Source organism: Schistocerca gregaria, chromosome 4 (assembly GCF_023897955.1).
Source record: "Schistocerca gregaria isolate iqSchGreg1 chromosome 4, iqSchGreg1.2, whole genome shotgun sequence".
In the NCBI taxonomy this organism is placed as follows: Eukaryota; Metazoa; Arthropoda; class Insecta; order Orthoptera; family Acrididae; genus Schistocerca; species Schistocerca gregaria.
Genome location: NC_064923.1, coordinates 555,747,409 through 555,761,221, shown reverse-complemented (window position 1 = coordinate 555,761,221; position 13,813 = coordinate 555,747,409).

Here is a 13,813-nt window from a genome sequence, read left to right as displayed (position 1 = left end):
AGCTCTGCGTATGTGGACTGCTGCAAGCGCCACCGTGCGACGACCGCAGGTCTAAAGCACCACTTGGTCATACCCCGAGGTGACTTAAACCCGCGAACCGCCCACCATACCGTTGTTTCACCATATATCAGCATTATCCTTAATTTATGAGCATGACTGTATATTCCCGAAGATATGAGATATTTTACTTGAAAGTAGCTTGCCAGTGTCGGCGGATAAGTATGATGTTCCAAAGGTACACTGCATCTTATTTCGGAGTAACACAGGTACTGCAGCATCATATTTACCAGACACCACCGAGAAAGCGACTTTCAAGTAAAATGTTTCCCAGTTAGTGTGGCTTCAGCGGCCGCCCGGAGAGGACGCACCGTATTTCCGTCTGCAGAGCGCGTGAACTTGTATTTGTTTACATTCGTAACTTAGCCTGCGCGCGGGCAGAAATACGTTCAGAAATGCGACACTAGGTTTCAACTTCTGTGCAGAATATGCTCAACCGAAAGCTTTTAATGAGGAACGTTTCCGCCATGACAAGGCGAAGATCCCACCATCGGAACTTCTGGGTATCCATCTCTCGAATCTCAGTAACGCCGTTTACGTATCGAACGCGACCAAACAGGGTCTCTGCTTCCGTCACGCTGACGCTAACCTCGGCTTAGTCAAGGTCGAAAGTGTGGGATTAGGCATTATAACTATTCTCCTGCTCAAACTGCCATTCGAGGTACGTACAGAGGACATCATAGCGGCTTTCGGGCCATACGGTGCTGTACATGACCATTAGGCAGAACGCTGGGCACACTCTGCACATGTCTTGTTCTTAATGGGGAGCGTCAGATCACACTTGATATGCACAGCCATGATCCGTCTTATCTGACCATCAGCGGATGTCGAGCTGTGCTCATGTACGATGGACAACGGCGTACTTTTTCTGGGTGTGGAACAGGGAACAGTGGGCCACATCAGATTTGTATGTCTGCAGCGAAGGATGTTACAACTACCATCTGGAGGAGTGTTACCTCCCTCGTCGTCTACGACGCTCCCTATCGCACATGCGACTGCGCGTAGGTCGCCACCGGCCTCCCGGAAGCTCTCGGAATCACATGAACAACTGATGGACAGTTTTCCGACCCTTTCTGAGCCGATTGTGGACGAGGTGATTGCCGATGTGACTTTAGCCAAGATTCCAGTTCTGGTCGTTGCTCCGGCTCCACCCGCAACCGTCGCTTACGTCGGCTCTGCCGGCCGGTGTGGCCAAGCGGTTCTAGGCGCTTCAGTCTGGAACTGCGCTGCTCCTACGGTCACAGGTTCGAATCGTGCTTTGGGCATGGATGTGTGTGATGTCCTTAGGTTTAAGTAGTTCTAGGGGACTGATGACCTCAGATGTTAAGTCCCATAGTGCTCAGAGCCATTTGAACCATGTCGACTCTCAGGTTGTACCGACGGTGGCCTTTATGCCTGATCGGCGACGAGACTCCCACCCCCCCCACCCCACCCCCTAGTCTTCGGACACGGAAGGACGACAGTGTAAACAGTGCTCTGCTATTTCTCTGCCTCGTGATGACTGGGTGTTGTGTGCTGTCCTTAGGTTAGTTAGGTTTAAGTAGTTCTAAGTTCTAGGGGACTGATGACCATAGATGTTGAGTCCCATAGTGCTCAGAGCCATTTAGCCAGCCAATGCTCTCCTAAACGACGCTAAAGGAAGCACCGTACGACGTCTGAATGGGACTCTTCTTTCTGTCCAGAGATACATTACTTGTTGAGCATTTGTTTCTGGATGGGAGACCGAGGACGACGGCGTCGTCAGTGAGTGTGAAGAATGGCGGCCCTCAGTGGTTCTCGCATCGACAAAACGGAATGTTCCCGCCTCCCTCCGAAGAAGGAACGATAGCCGATTTGGCTGAGTTGGCAGGCGTTGCACATATGGATACTACGGCGGCGGAGTCACCGTCGATTTTGGAGGAACAGCAGATCCCGTGCAGGTCTCGGCCGTTAGGGAAGGCGACCTGCAGCCCCCCAACCCAGTGGGGCGCAGCTCCACACATACCATATAGCTACACAGAATGTCAATGGCGTTCCCGCGCCCGTCAAGATGCATCTCCTGAAAGAAATATTATGGACTTCAGAACTAGACATTGCAGTGCTACAGGAAGAGCATTTAGCAGCGCTACCATGGGTACAAGGATAAGCCTCTCATGGCGTTCACCTTTGTCGTGGAGTGGCGGTTTATGTTCAAAAATGTATGTGAAATCTTATGGGACTTAATTGCTAAGGTCACCAGTCCCTTAGCTTACACACTACTTAACCTAAATTATCCTAAGGACAAACACACACATCCATGCCCGAGGGAGGACTCGAACCTCCGAGGTTTATGCACATGAAGACGTTTAAGATTCACTCCACGCACACGTCATTGATATCTGTCACCTTCTGGTACAGGGACTTTCGCACTTGTGACATTTTTGCACCTTATCCTCTCAAGGATCGTTTCCTGCAGTTTGTTCCTATATATTTACTGTTATTTTTATTAAAGTCATAGAAATTTGTAATGTGCTAAAAGTGAGGATAACAGCAAATTAAATTTAAAATGTGTAGGTGGAGGGCAACGAGCAACAAATCGTGAAATTCGGCACTTTCTATCATGTTCCTACACTGTCTGTCACATTAACATGGCTATCTGTTAAAAGCCTGAATAGCCACCTTTTGCAGCACGGATCGTTGCGAAATGTGCAGGAAGAACATCAGTGAGGAAGGTACCCACAGGAATATAGAGCCATGAGCCATTCCGTCTCCTGTGCCGTGGCCGGCTGTGCCAGGTTTCTCGGTTGAGGATCCATGACGCGAACAGCCCGGTCGAGGTTGTCCCAAAGATTCTCGGTTGGCTTTAAATGCAGCGAGTACACTGCGAGCTGTGTGACTCGTTGCATTGTCCTGCTGGTAGATGCCATCATACCGATAAAAAATGAACTGCATGTGGGGGTGGACATGGTCCCCAAGGACAGATGTATACTTATGGCGATCCAATGTGCCTTCCAGAATAACGAGATCACCCAGGCAGTACCACGAAAACATTCCCCAGACTATGACGCTCCCTCTTCCAGCCTGGACCCTTCTGACGATTATTGTACGGTATTTGCCTTCAGTCCGACGGAGCATAAAAGGTGTTTCCTCTGAAAAGGCCACTTGTCACCACTCAGTGGACGTTCTTTACGACAAGTCGGTGCAAATTCCAGCATTCGTCGACGATGAACGATGCATGGATGCATGAACCAGGAGCCTGCTACGGAGGGCCCATACGCAGCAATGTTGGTGCCTCTTGGTTCATCTAGGCCATCATCTGCCCAACAGTTGCTTGTCTATTTGCTTGTGCACATCTCCGCATATTGTTCACCCCTGCCACCTATGGCCGGAGGTGCACCAGCTACTTCGACGCTGGTTTTGGATAGAGATATTTTGCCATCCATGGTAGCTTTAACCATCGATGCAAGCGAACTGCTTACAGACCTAGCCGTTTCGGAAACCCTTCCACCCTTGGTCCAAAAGCCAATGATCATGCCCTCTTAGACGTCAGATAAATCGCTCCGTTTCCGCAATACGACACTATCTGCTCCGTTTCCCGCGTCCCCTCGACAAGCTTTATATACCCTCCACTTTAGTGCAACCATCTGCCGTCTTTTTAATTGTTATTGCACTTTGAAGTCGATATAGACGGTGGTCGCACTAATGTAACTAGATCGTGTGTTATCCTTTGCTTTAAACTCGTCTCTTCTCTTTAACATCTGCCCTGTTTCATTGGAAACTTTTTTTTTCTTTTGTTTCCTTTCCACGTCCAACGTCTTTCACCTTTTGCGTAATCACCAATGTTAAATAATTCTACTCTTTCGTATGTGTATAATGCACGAGAAATGCTGCAATTCTTGAGCAGTTTGATACAGAATACTTCCCTATTCTGTAACAAACTCTCGCGATCATTTCTGACTTCCTGTCTGATGCATCTGTTTCATGCTAGTATTGTATCTATTTTTAGTCTGCATCTTCCGAGCTTAAGATCACTTGAAACTGTTAAATGATTAAGGACTGCCCAAATCTTTTCTTTGCTGTTGTATAAAGCATAATCTGCTTCCTTTCAGTTCGATGCCCGTCGATAGGAAAGCATTTCTGAGAGAAAAAAATGAAAACCATTTAAGTTCGCTAAATCTCGCGATTACCGTACGTTCCTAAAACACCAGAGAGCACGAATTAGGGCGCATTTCACGGGCTAACTTCGACCTACAGGCCGCAATTCTTAGTGAAAGATAATTTCTGGTAAATGCCTAGTCTCAGAAGCGAGGAGCTTTTCAATTCTATATTTCATGTACCTGCACTTTAATTACCTAAACATGTAATCATGAGGTTCAGAAATGTTCAATTACATAAGCGGCTCTTAAAGAAACTAAGCATTTCAGTTACACAATTCACAATTTGTTCGATTGTTTTATTTGTTTTACTATTGTTTAATTTGTTTTTATTTCAAGAAGTTATTCATCGCAAAATGGACGTATTACACACCACACATTGTCTGATCGAAAATCTGGTTTTCTTTTGCTGTGCATAATAGATTCTTTTGCTGTGAGTAATACAAATTGTCGAGAAAAAAACACGATCTGAATATATTTGTCGGTCTATATCTGGTTGAATACGAACTGGTGTTGCCGATGCAGAACTACCCAGAGCTCCAAGAATATAAGGATTGATCAAGCATAATATAATTAATAATGATATTATTAATACAAACGTAACTGAGTCCTAAAATATAAAACAAGAATTTTTGAGTTTGTTGTAAACTAAAAACAGCATATCGATGGTATATTTTTGAAGACCATTTGTTGGGACTTAGAGTTTTCATTTAGGACAAAGTTGCTTTCACTATTTGAAAGTGGCATGTTGGTACAACTGTTAGTAGCAACATAGTGGTGTTTCAGTGGAGCGACTTTGTGTGGCTGCTAACTAGCCTGTTTTGTTCGTTTGCGATGGTAATATGTTGTCATAAGCCTCAAAACAAGTGGAAACGATAATACGACGCATATTAAATTCTGAGACTGTTAAACGAGGGCGACGAACTCCCAAGCAAATTTTGTAATTTTTAAAGCTTCGCCTTCGACAACATCAATGTCAATTTCGCGAATACAACAGTTTGATTACCGCGAATTTCCGCACACTGCAGAGTTTTGTGTTGAGTGCCGGCTTTCGCATCCCGCACACACGGCGGTCCGAGATTCGATTATCGACTGAGGTATCAATTATCGGCGTTAATCCAACGTCGCCAGAACAATTGCAGAGGTAGCAGCTCGATTAATAGCGAAACGAGATTATGTGCGTACGAGATCCCGTGGGATGAACACACGTTACGCACTGAAAGCCATCTGCTCTGAATGGTCGGGACGGCCTAATCACTCAGTAGCAATTTGTCTTCGCCGTCTCTGTCTCTACCCTTGTATGCTGATACGTTCCGTGGCGCTCATGCTATACACATATCATACTTCCTGCTCCGTATATAATACCACAATATTCTGGAAGGAGAGAGGATAATGCAACTAACATGTAAATTGACGATGCACATTCCGGCTTCCGTGTTAAAGGGAGTAGTACATGACTCTGCCATTGCAGCAGCGAGCGAAATCCCGGTGAGGGGGCGGAGGGGCGGGGGGGGGGGGGGGGGGAGGGACGGAGGGAGGGAGGAGAGGGGAGGGTAGGATTTTCCCCCCCACCACCACCACCAATGATTTTATCACATTAATTTCCCTCCTCTAAAATATCCTGGGAGCGGGGGCGGTTAATTGTAACGAGACAAATAGCAAAACATACGCTACTACCATATCTCCATTTCAAGAATAAATTTTCGTTAGATATCTAATAATAATGCACCGTACTTTATTAGTATCAATAAATTTTTTTAAATATCAGCAACCATCGTATGGAGCTAGTGAATTCGCTCTGTTAATCTTATACAGATGGCAGCTGAGATTATACATTTGACAACTGCGCATTGTGGGGCGTAAAAATTGTAAATGATTGCTGTCGATCTATTTATTGAAACAAAGGAACGAACACTGAAAACTGACGCAATGAAACTAACAAAAAATGGATTAACTACCCAGTTCTTTAAACGTGATAATGTTAATACTCACATTAATATAAATAGAGTCGGTGATCGCACAAAATTTAGTAAGTGGAAATGTGAGGGAAAACATAAATTAAATACCTAGAAGTGATGACGCAATCACAGAGTTGGAGTATTTATCTTTTAATGAAGAGAGAGACAAAATCTTAAGCCACAATGATGCTGAACCTACATCATCGAAAAGTGATAGTGCGATAGAAAATAACTTTGCAATGTCTTGGCAGAAAAATCAAAATTGGTTAATGTTTACTACTAGTAATGAAAAAGACGGACTATAGTTCTGTTACTTCGCGTGTTGTAGCTGGTTTCCTCCAATCAGAGCGCTCATCATCGTGCTAAAACCGTTCGCCATGCCAAACTACCACAACAGTTAGTTTACTTCTAATTCCTTGTCCGGCTTTCTTTCCTGATATTCTTTGATCGCGAATCCTGGGTCTGGCCCTTCTGCTTTGTATTTCATCAATCATGATAACCTTATCTAAAAAAAAAAAAAAATACATAGACCGACGCAAACAAAATACAGTACAAATGTTTGATACACAGCACTAACCAAACACTACCGGATCCTTCCGGAGAAGATACGATTCGGTATGACATATACAGCTATTACAATCACAGAATCTGGCTTACATTACATAAGCTTCACACGATAGAGCGTGAAGCCGAATTTTTGAAAGCTGCAATTAATCGTTGCGACTGTGTCACCAAGATCAATAATAAACAACATATTGCAATGTATTAGTGTAGGGCAATGCGGAGCATTTAAATGCGCATCAGGAACATCTTGGAACTATTTTTTTCTGTTTCCTATGTTAAATAATAGGGTTTTCTGTTATTCTTTGCACACTGTATAGCTAAAAACAAGTGACGGATGGAAGGTGGTAGGTTCGGATAGTTTCAGGTAATCAATGACAGCTTTTACCGCTTAAACTGAAAGTTCTCTGTCTCGAGTTTGCTCAGAAAGGTTAACCTTAAACACCGTAAACAGACTATCGTTTTTTTAGTTCCGCCGCAAATTGTTGATCTCCCTATTCAGTAGGTGGCAGAATATGTGGCAACACTGTAGCGGTAAGTGACAGACGTCAGCTAGCAATTTTAAATGGACTATAGTGACGTTGTGCAGTGGTTGCGTTAAACATCCTTTTACGTATCCCGGTGAACTTTGATTTTATATACAGTTTGATTGAATGTAAAATAATGTTATTCATTTGCTTGGTAGTAATAAAATCATGGATTGAACTTTATGATCTTTGGCTGTAATACAGTTTATATTGCATAGGACTTTAAGTAAACCAAATGTTGATTATCGTTGCAAACACAAAAGATAAAATGCAGTTCTCACTACTGGTTTCTGTAGTTGAAAAATTTTGTGCACTCTGATCTATTATGTGGGGATACGCACAACACTAAAAGATTTCCTGCTGTGAATGTATAGTCGTTAATTTGCAAAACTATTTTCTCATAACTATGATCTGATTTGTTGGAAATGACACTGTATCATTACAGTAACTGATTACGAAATTAAACATGTCTTTCTCTACTTTAGTCTCTGAAATGCACTGAAATTTACTCTTATTACACGCACAGAAGTATGCAATGCTTTCCAGACATAAACGCTGCAGTGGATTTTTTAAATATTTGAACACTATTGATTGCCACGGCTAACAAATGAGCATGAAACTAAAAATGAAATGATTTTAATATCATTAGCTTGACCAGATTTCCACACAGCAGTCTTTGATCTCACACAAGTAAAGTTTTAACTCTCCGATTTGCGTAAATTATTTACGTCACTAATATTGCACTAGCAATTACCCTTGTCCATCTGAAAATGACATACTAAAACCTGCAATTTCCTCTGTGGTCTCCGGGAGACTGAAAGAAATAATTTTACTATACAATTACCTGCCCGCTTAATTGCGGAAAAACTGCTTTCATTCAATTATAGTTTGAATTTGCCGCGGCAGCGGCTTCCGCGATCGTGGCGCAGCACTTCGTCACAAGAAATGCTAAATTCGCAGAAAAGGGCTAAAAATGTGGGATGAAATACTGGTCAAGCGAGCTACAAATTATGACAAGTACTTTAACAGTTTCTATATTCAGAATTAAAATAAAATTCAAAGAACATACCTTTTTTATACATGCTGTCTTTCTCTATCAAAAAACAAATGAAAGCGAACTGGCTCTTAGAACATTCACGGCTACGAGAATGTCTAAGCCTCCACCATTTATAAGCAATTAAATGTGTTAATATATATCTTTGTTATATTTTTAATTATCATTGTCTGCGTCGGTTTCTACATGCATCAACCACCGACGTTATTTGCAAAATTGACATACACGATATTATACAAATATAAAATTGCAAAATTATTATTTATTTTATACAGAAGCCACATAATCGATAACTGTTAAACAGAAATGAAATATAAGAACACAGATAAATGTTTTTCGCATATATCACACAGATTTTACAAATGTATGGCCCGGAGACGTCACAATGCTCACGAAGTGTGAGACGGTGCAGCAAGGAAGAATGAGAAAAAGGACCTTGACGCCGTATATAAAGACGAAAAATTGTTATTCATTCGGACTGTGAGCTGCAGGAAAAATATGCAAAATCAGACACTAGGAACATGTACAGTACTAAATGCTCGTGAGCATGTTATGGTCAGTTTATGTGGTCGCAAAAAGAAAGTGGAGTTCTCGAGACTATGCTGAACTTATACGGCTACAAACTGCGAATGATGCAGGTATGGGAACACATCTCCATTCGGATAAGACCGCAGCAGCAATGGCTAATTTTATTGTGAAACAATTACGTTTAAAATTAGTTAACTTTTTAAAATTGAGTGACTTTTTGCCACTTCTGTGAATGAGACAACCGATGTGTTTTCTGAGAAACACTTGATTTTTTATGTCAAGTATGTGAACTAACAAAATAACACATGCTGCTATTTCTACAAGTTAATGCCACTGGAAAATAATGACGCAACTTCCCTCGAAGAAGAAAATTACTCAAGCCCTCTCAGAAGACGGCACTGGTGTGGAAATACTCAAAGAAAAGCTTGTAGCGTTTGGTTCATATGGAGCGGCAGAAAAGAAGGTGTTGCAGCAAGAATTAGTACACCTGATTAGTATACACCGTACAGCTCACAGGATGGCCCTTGTTTCAGAACAGGTCTTTAATGATATAAATGCTGTTCGTAACTTTTATGTTTGTTAGAGGTACGCTACAAAATTCTCAGTAAACTATGTACAGCTGCAAAACTTAAAAACACATCACCGGCTACAGGCATCATGCATTGTCTGAAAGTTAAAAAGGTGTTTCATATTCGTTGGATTTCTAGTGAGAAGGATGCTTTTGGTAGCATTCAAAGATTTTCGTTGTTATCGTGTAGTTCCTAAGCTTAGAATCTGAAAGCTGTGCATTATTAAGAAGAGATAGTTGTAAATTGGCAAGGCTTTCTAATAAGCTTTCACTGAGGAAAAAATGTTCTGTTAATGTGTTGCTTATTAGCTATACCATGTGTTCTGTCTCTAAATACTACAACAAAGCAAAAATAGTGTGCTTCTTACAGTGAAATAGAAAATAAAATTAATTCAACCACACAATATCTTAAAAAATATGTTACTAATGATCTCTATTTGAGTCTTTGCAAAGAAAATTACTTAATATACTGTGACTTCGACCTGAAGAGGAAGAGGAAAATGGAGAGTTGACAAAATGAGACGACACGTAATTCAAGGTTTAATAAATGATCTTGAAAGAATATTTCCGTCGACTGAAGTGATAAAGTCTTTCTCAGTTTTTGAAGAAAATAAAATTACCGGTAACAGTGGATTGTGCGGCTATTCTGATATATGTACAGCAACTGAGTTGCTTGGTTTGGATGGTGACTCAGCTTTATCACAAAGGAGAGGGTAGAAGCGAGGTTCTCTAACCTTAAACGCTTCGCCTATTGTGGAAAAATTAATATAGAAAATCCGTTCAGCGCTTCTGTCAACTGCCGAGTGTGAGCAACGTTTCAGTGCTGCTTAAATTTAACCTAATGTGTCGTCATTGAATTTGTGGGTTACCTTTACCGTCGCAGTCAGATGAGTCACCTCCGTACATCATTAGGCAGATCAGTGTTACTCGCTGAAGGAAAGGAGAAAGAAACAGAAGAGGTAACATCTCCAAATTTTAGGTAAAGTAAGACATGTTTTAATATAAACATTTCTTTTAAATTAACAGCATTTTCATTGCATACATTTGAAAAAAATGTATTATAATGTCCCAAACCACATTATACGCAATAATGTATAGGTAAAAATCCCCATCCCCCCCCTCACACACACACACACACACACACACACACACACACCCTGCCGCAAACTGTTTCTCAACCAGCATTGCAGTAAATACTTCACTGAATGATTTCTCTTTGATGTTTCTGAATTCCATTTAGGAACTGCTACAGTATTTAGATGGTAGCTTGGAATAGGAACCCCTGCCCAGATAAATACTCTTTTTGAGATGCAGAACCACATCCACAAAATAGAATTTCTTTCTTTGATATCAGCTGGATGAAACACAAATAATAAACTGGTCTGATACTGGTAATTAGCTGTTATTTTTAGCTGTTCGTGCCGTCCCCCAGCCTGCTCCATGTCTTTCACGTGAGGGCCATTCCATGTCAAATCAACACAGAAAAGACCATTTTCTACCTAACCTTCTCAGATGTTCCTGAAATTTGACACAGGTGTACTGTTGGTATAGACTCAGAAAAATATGAAATTTTACTGAGATATGTCAACTCGTTTCTGAATTACTTGTTGTTGCTGTGGCCTTCAGTCCAGAGACTGGTTTGATGCAGCTTTCCATGCTACTATAACCTGCGCCTGAATTACATAGCTTTATCACAAATGGGACCAAAACCAGGGAATGGCAGCCTTTTGAATTGCTGTAGAAGCTTTCCTAACCGAGCTACAGACCTGGGATGCATACCATTTTCCAGCATTTTTCACGCCCTTTCGTATGGTCTACAATAATACATAGCTTATACAAGAAAATTCTTTTCAGGACAAAATTTAAAATTTTAATTTGATTTTCTTCAAAAAGTACATATTTAAAAATTTCCAAATTTATTCCATGAGTAGCTACTACTGTTGTAAATCACAGGCCAAAATTTAAATTTGGGATGATAATTTCTTCCTTTGTAAAACAAATGAAGACTCAAGCTCTGTTTCCAATAATTCGCCTGTGTACTCACGTTAATTATACTAATATTGAAGTTTTCGTAAACACAGTAAAACTAATTATTAAGTAACAGAATCTGTTTGTCATGTTAAGTCTGAAAAGGCTTCACTCGTTTGGTACACATCACTTTCAAGTTAAACATTAGTTCTGCCAGTAGGAATATTGAGATTTACTTTCACCAGAAAATCCATTACTGATACCCACAGAATATCAACATTTCTTGCAAGATCTAATTGACCTAGCGGGAGGAAGAAAAGCTTTTTTTATTTCATCATGTTCTTCACTTTTCTGTAAGATACAAACGACCCATCAGTTTGCTTGATAGACGACAGTGGTGTAGCCTGATATGTCTGCTAATTTTAGTTTATGGAGTGATTTGACATTTCCTTTTGCAAACTTCTAAATCCAGAAAAACAATTTCCACCTATATTTTGGACCTAGTTTTCTGAGTGAATGCGTGGTGCTGACGCGTTCCTTTGATAGTCAACGCCTTTTCAAAGTGATTTTTCAAGAAACATTCTGATTCAAAATAGCCTTCTTGAGCTGAATATATAAAGTCTATATTGGTAATATTTCCTGCTGCCCACTCAAAAAGTTGCACTAGAGTTGTATTTGCTTTTCGTAGGGTCTTTGCAAACTGGCGCGAGCTGCCAGTCTCTTTACAGATCCTGCAACACCGTTACGAACCCCTTCTGTTTTCATCATTGAAATATATAACAAAGTGCTCTGGCAAAAACTGCCACGCTGCCTCTTCTGCAGCAAATTGTTCTCTTTGGTTCAACATGACTTCATTGCCAAGCAGCTTCCACTTTAAAATCTTCCTCATGGAAAGAGATTTTTTAGAAGTTGTTTTGGATTTTGTATGGAGCATCAGACCCAAGCGGAATACAGAATAACTTTTTTGGAAGGTTTTGAAATTTTGCTTTATTTTTTGAAACGTGTATACAGCAACTCCCCCCCCCCCCCCCCCCCATGAACCATGGTGGGGAGGCTTGCGTGCCTCAGCGATACAGATAGCCGTACCGTAGGTACAACCACAACGGAGGGGTATCTGTTGAGAGGCCAGACAAACGTGTGGTTCCTGAAGAGGGGCAGCAGCCTTTTCAGTAGTTGCAAGGGCAACAGTCTGGATGATTGACTGATCTGGCCTCGTAACAATAACCAAAACGGCCTTGCTGTGCTGGTACTGCGAACGGCTGAAAGCAAGGGGAAACTACGGCCGTAATTTTTCCCGAGGGTATGCAGCTTTACTGTATGATTAAATGATGATGGTGTCCTCTTGGGTAAAATATTCCGGAGGTAAAATAGTCCCCCATTCGGAACTCCGGGCGGGGAGAACTCAAGAGGATGTAGTTATCAGGAGAAAGAAAACTGGCGTTCTATGAATCGGAGCGTGGAATGTCAGATCCCTTAATCGGCAGGTATGTTTGAAAATTTAAAAAGGGAAATGGATAGGTTCAAGTTAGATACAGTGGGAATTAGTGAAGTTCGGTGTCAGGTGGAACTAGACTTTTTGTCAGGTGACTACGGGGTTATAAACACAAAATCAAATAGGGGTAATGCAGGAGTAGGTTTAATAATGAACACGAAAATAGGAATGCGGGTAAGTTACTACAAACAGCATAGTGAACGCACTCTTGTGGCCAAGATAGATACGAAGCCCACACCTACTACATTAGTACAAGTTTATATGCCAACTAGCTCTGCAGATGACGAAGAAATTGAAGAAATGTATGATGAAATAAAAGAAATTATTCAGATGGTGAAGGGAGACGAAAATTTAATAGTCATGGGTGAATGGAATTCGAGTGTAGGAAAAGGGAGAGAAGGAAACGTAGTAGGTGAATATGGATTGGGGCTAAGAAATGAAAGAGGAAGCCGCCTGGTAGAATTTTGCACAGAACACAACTTAATCATAGCTAACACTTGGTTTCAGAAACATGAATGGAGATTATATACATGGAAGAACCCTGGAGATACTAAAAGGTATCAGACAGTTTATGCAATGGAAAGACAGAGATTTAGGAGCCAGGTTTTAAGTTGTAAGACATTTCCAGGGGCAGATGTGGACTCTGACCACAATCTGTTGGTTATGAACTGTAGATTAAAACTGAAGAAACTGCAAAAAGGTGGGAATTTAAGGAGATGGGACCTGGATAAACAAAAAGAACCAAAGGTTGCACATAGTTTCAGGGAGAGCATAAGGGAACAACTGACAAAAATGGGGGAAAGAAATACAGAAGAAGAATGGGTAGCTTTGAGGAATGAAGTAGTGAAGGCAGCAGAGGATCAAGTAGGTAAAAAGATGAGGGCTAGTAGAAATCCTTGGGTAACAGAAGAAATATTAAATTTAATTGATGAAAGGAGAAAATATAAAAATGCAGTAAATGAAGCAGGCAAAAAGGAATAGAAACGTC